The following is a 6000-nucleotide window of genomic DNA, read 5'->3' as shown; positions in this document are numbered from 1 at the left end:
CAGGCAGTGCAGAAAATTGGGACACATCGCCCGGGTGTGTCGGGCTCGACTCACCCGTCGACAAGCATCAGATGACCGACCCAGGAGCCCCAGGTCACACGGCACCATGCGCCAAGGCAACTCGACGGAGATCACGGACTACCAGGTATTCCAGTTGCCCCATCCCAGCACAGAGAAAATTTATATAGAGGTACAGATAGAGGGAGCCCCATGCCGCATGGAGCTGGACACGGGTTCAACTCTATCCATAATCTCGGCCCGAACATTAAGGGAACTGTGCCCTAATGGGGGTCCCAAACTAAGGCCGGCCCCATTCACCCTCCGGGACTTCCAGAAACGTAAGGTCCCTACAATGGGGGTGGGGACCTTCAGGGTGCAATATCGAGGGCGAAAGCAACAATTGGACTTGCTGGTAGTTAAGGGCCCCTACGTTAGCTTACTGGGACTGGCATGGTTTGGACCTCTGGGGCTAGCCGTTACCGGGGTGAACCGCACTAGCTTACAAGTGGACGTGGACGCCATATGCAAAGAGTTTCCAGGGGTTTTTGATGGGGCATTGGGACGATATACAGGACCCCCCATTGCCCTACAGCTAGACCCCGCTGTACGACCCATCAGGCACAAGGCCCGCCGGGTCCCGTTCGCCCTGAAACCCCGCATAGACGAGGAATTGGACCGACTCGTGGAGCAAGGAGTGCTGGAGCCGGTGCCCAACGCCCCCTGGGAAACTCCAATTGTCACACCCGTCAAGCCTAACGGTTCGGTCCGCATCTGTGCAGACTACAAATGCACCATAAACAAGGCTCTCACGGCCCATGCATACCCAGTGCCAGTGGTCAGCCATGTCCTCGCCACCCTGGCTGGGTCAAAAATCTTTGGCAAACTGGACTTGGCCCAAGCGTATCAACAGTTGCCTGTGGACGAAGCCACAGCAGAGGCTCAGACGATTGTGACGCACAGAGGGGCATTCAGAGTAAAGCGGCTGCAATTTGGCGTTAGCGTGGCACCAGGCATATTCCAGAATCTAATGGACTCTCTCCTTAAAGGGATTCCTGGCGTCACCCCCTTCTTCGATGATGTACTGATCGCCGGGCCCACACCAGAGGAATTTGAGGACCGCCTCCGCTCCGTCCTGCACCGTTTCCAGACGGCGGGCCTCAAGGTGAAGCGGGAAAAGTGTTTACTGGGAGTGCCGCAGGTGGACTTTCTGGGATTTAAGGTGGACGCAGAAGGGGTCCATCCAACTGGTGACAAGGTACGGGCCATTTGTGAGGCCCCAGCGCCCAAGAGCAAGCCCGAACTTCAGTCATTCTTGGGACTATTGAACTTTTACCATGCCTTTCTTCCGCATAAGGCAGCGGTAGCGGAGCCCCTACACAGACTCCTAGATAAAAGGGCCCCTTGGGTGTGGGGCCAGCGACAAAGGGCCGCATTCCAGGCAGTCAAGGACTTGCTCGTCTCGAACTCGGTCTTGGCACACTTCGACGAGAGGCTGCCAGTGGTGCTGGCATGCGACGCCTCTCCATATGGCATCGGCGCTGTCCTGGGACACCAACTCCCGGATGGAAGAGAGGTGCCGGTGGCATACTTCTCCCAGACGCTTGCTGCAGCCGAACGAAACTACTCACAGATTGACAAGGAGGGTCTGGCAATCGTGAAGGGCGTAAAAAAATTCCATGATTTCTTGTACGGGCGGCCCTTTACCATAGTGACTGACCACAAGCCGTTGCTTGGCCTGTTTGCCCCCGAGAAGCAGACCCCCCAAGTGTTGTCTCCACGTGTCCTCAGGTGGTCAATTTTCCTTGCCGGCTACCAGTATGCACTAATCCACCACCCTGGGAAGGCGATGGGCCACGCAGATGCCCTCAGCAGGCTACCACTACCAGAAACAGGCCCCGACCCAGCGCCTGCGCAAGAGGTTATGACCCTGGAGCTGCTTCCCGACCGACCCATTCAGGCACAAGAAGTTGCGCACCATTCCACAAAAGATAGGGTCATCTCCCGGGTCCTGGACTGGGTGTGGCGAGGATGGCCCAGCAGCAGCCCCGGGCCAGAATTCGCTGGCTACACAAACCGCAAACATGAACTGTCGGCCCACAAGGGGTGCCTGTTATGGGGAAGCAGGGTTGTTGTTCCCCAGCCCCTCCGCAAAAGGGTCCTCACAGCCCTACACGAGACACACCCAGGGGTAGTGAGGATGAAGGCCCTTGCCAGGAGTTATGTGTGGTGGCCGGGGATTGACAGAGAGATAGAGGCCTGGGTCCAACACTGCCAGACCTGCCAAGAATCCCGCCCGGATCCCCCAAGGGCCCCAGTCCAGCCCTGGGAGTCCGCCCGACATCCATGGTCACGCTTGCACGTGGACTTCGCTGGACCCTTCCAGGGAAAAACATTCTTCATAGTGGTGGATTCCTACACCAAATGGCTGGAGGTCGCACTGGTACCGTCCACTTCTACGGCGGCAGCCATCCGGGTACTACGTAAGCTTTTTGCAACCCACGGGCTCCCTGACACCCTCGTCTCGGACAATGGAACCGCATTCACGTCAGAGGAGTTCCAGACCTTCACAGCGCAGAACGCCATCCGCCACATCCGCTCAGCACCATTCCACCCTGCCACCAATGGCCAAGCGGAGCGCATGGTGCGGACCACCAAGGACAGCCTCCGCCGCATGACACAAGGGGACTGGGAATACCGCCTTGCCGCATTTCTTCTAGCACAGCACAGCACCCCAAGCACAACGACGGGCCGGAGCCCAGCTGAACTACTAATGGGCCGGCGCCTTACAACTAGACTGGACCGACTTCACCCCGACAGAGCTCAGGATGAGGTAGTGGTGGGGAAAGGCAGGAACCCCCGGACATTTGTGGCCCAGGACGCAGTGTACGCAAAGAATTTTGGGGCAGGCCCAGCATGGGTACCCGCCACAGTCACCAAGGTGACCGGTCCCGTGTCGTACGAGGTACTAACGGAAGGGGGGCAATGTTGGCGCCGCCACTGCGACCAGCTACGGCGACGATTCCCAGGAGGAACCCGGGAGGAGAGCGGGACAGAGGGGTCCCAAGGGGACAGCAGGGCAGTGAGGCCTGTAGAGCGAGAGGGGTGGGCAGGGGAAGCAGAAGCAGAAGCAGTAGGCACAGAGGGGCGCCCCGAGGCTGGAAGGACACCGGAACCAGAGCCACAACCTAGTGGTTCAGTGGCGCCAGACCAGACAGCCCCGGCACAGCCAGCAGCCTCGGAACACGAGCCAGAACCAGAACCCCTGACCAAGGAACACCCCAGGCCACAACGCACACGGAGGCGGCCAGCAGACCTTGGGGACTACGAATGCAACTTCCCGGGCAGGACTGGAACTTAGAGGGGAGGGGTGTTATGTACTGAGCTGAATCCTAGAACAATAGGATTCAGAAACAGCGGGAGCTACCCAATCCAACTCCAGGTGGAAGTGAATCCGCAACCTGATTGGCCTGCTGGAGCAGCCAATCAGGCGGCGGGCAGAAGTGAATCTGCTACCTGATTGGCCTGTAGGAGCAGCAAATCAGGCTGCAGGCAGAAGTCAATCCACAATATAATTGGCCCACAGGTGTAGCCCTGAAGTAGCCAATCACACGAGGCCCATTGTGTAAATAATGTATATAAGCAGATGGTTTTGGGAAAAGAGCCATTTCTTCTTCTCCTCTTCTCCTTGATGACTATGAGCTGAATAAAGAGCATGAAATTCACTCTCGACTCCGAGTACATTTCAGATACTCAGGGTCCTAATTTTCCCCTTTCCTTTCCCTTTCTGGGAGTATCCTTCTGTGTGTTCAGTCTTTCATCACTCTTTCCTTATAACAGTCATGTCAAGAAAAAAAAGAAAGAAGTAGAAAAGGAGGGGGGTTGCTTTTGTAGGCTTTAAAAGTCTGTTAAGTTTGGATGTCTTGGCAGATTACCAGCTTGCAGCTTTCTTCCCTTTGTCACGTAGATACAGCAGCTGCAGCTGCTGTGTCTTTGATCTCCTTTCTCTCCTCGTCGCCTCCTCCTCCTCCCTTTTTTCCCCTCCTCCTCCTTCTCCTTGTCCTTCGTGCCAGAAAAGAACCTTTCAAAATGGCTTTTCAAACCTCCTGATCTCCATCTTGTAATGAGGGATAATGATCAATTGTTCAATTAAATTCTATATTTACTCTTGCGCCCGGTTTTTCCGTCTCTTTCAGTCTCTCTGGCTTCCCCCGGCGTGTTAAAAAGTGACCCGTTATTCAGCAAACAGCTCTTGTTCTGTCAGAGGGATCTTTCACAATTAAACAGCGATGCGTTTTGTGACTCCTTCGACTTAACCTCCCGCCCGCGGTCTTAAATTTAAAGTCTTTATATCAGATTTGTAACACTCACGGTCGGTGTATCGTTACGATGTTTCTTGTCGAAGAGCTCTGATGCTTGCTGGGAACGGAGTTTCTCGGGCGCCGATGCAGCAGACACTATGTAGCTTTTGGCGTTCGGCTCCTCTCCGCGACTTTCACCATTAGAAGGTGCCGCCGCTGAGTTATGCCAAAGTCACGCCGCTTTTCTCAACTTCAGTGAGGGACCCGTACCCTCACCTTTCTTTTAGAGGGGTTTTTAGGCGCCAACCCCCTCCAAAACGTACTTTGTCTGCTTTTAGAGCTCCAAGATTGCCGGAGCTCTTCTCTCCGCGATCCGTTCCCTAGCGCACCATTACCGGAAGTCATACTTGCCATACTGGATGTTTCTGACCTGATTAAGAATTCAGTCTCATTACATGTCACCATAAGATCTTCACAGTATCATCTCTTATCAAATTACACACATTCCATTCCCAAGGAGAATATATGAAGTGGCAAAGATACTTGTGTATTTTGGTAGCTCACACCAAATGTAAATTTCCATTGTCACTTGGAGAAAACACTTTCAGTTCTTCCAGTTGTACATTATAACCATCTCAGAGATAATTCAGAAATGGAAGCCCACCAGGGTTATTATGTGGTTTGGGGGCAAAATGTTGATTCCGTCACTCATAAGTTGATTAACCCTTTTCGGATTCCCAGGAGCAGGTTCTGGTTTCACAACATCACTAGAGATGGGACACTTCATCTCAAGCTCATGGGTTCAAGCTCCACATTGGGCAAAGGATTCCTGCTTTCCAGGCCATTAGACTATAAAACCTCTGGGGTATTTTCCAACTCTACAGTTCTGTGATTCTTGGAGTCCCAACATAGAAATTGGCTTTTTCAGAGCATCAGATGTTAACTCCCTGTGTACAAATTTCTCCAGAGTGTATTTGATAGGAAAGATTTATGTCTTGCTCTATTAGCTCTCTATATCTTTCCCACACCCTCATTAATGATCTGCTAATTATGTCATTATAAAATCCTTTATATACCTTTCCATTCCCATACCAAAGATATGTGTGCCACCCATATCTATTATAATGACCTATCAGATCTGAAGCCTCCTCCTTTTCCAGTTTTATCCAGTCCCTGATGCATACTAGACATGCAGCCGCATAGTACAATTTAAGGTCTGGGAGGGCAAAGCCTCCTCTTTCTTTTATATCTGTAAGTATTTTTATGTTTAATCATTGGCCTTTTGCCCTCCCAGACAAACTTAGAAATTTCTCTTTGCTATCTTTTGAAGCCATCATCTTTAACCATTATTGGGAGTGTCTGGAACAAAGAGAGCATTTTTGGTAGCACATTCATTTTAATCACCGCAATTCTTCCTAGTAGGGAAAGGTTCATTCTGCTCCATAGTTCTAAATTTCTTTTTATCTCTAACCACACTTTTTCATAATTATCTTTATGTACATTTATATTGTTTGTTGTTAGCCAAATTCCTAAACATTTGACTTATTATGGATTTCTATTTCAATGATTTCCTCTAATTCTTTTTTTCTCTTCTTCTTTTAAATTTTTTACTAATAATTTAGTTTTATTTTTGTTTAATTTAAATCCTGCTACCTCCCCAAAATTTTGCATTTTTCCTATTACCTTAGGGAGAGATTTCTTT

The sequence above is a fragment of the Zootoca vivipara genome, chromosome 12 (assembly GCF_965207765.1).
Source record: "Zootoca vivipara chromosome 12, rZooViv2.hap1.1, whole genome shotgun sequence".
Lineage (NCBI taxonomy): Eukaryota > Metazoa > Chordata > Lepidosauria > Squamata > Lacertidae > Zootoca > Zootoca vivipara.
The sequence above is the reverse complement of the archived record's forward strand: the minus strand, read 5'-3'. Positions refer to the sequence as shown.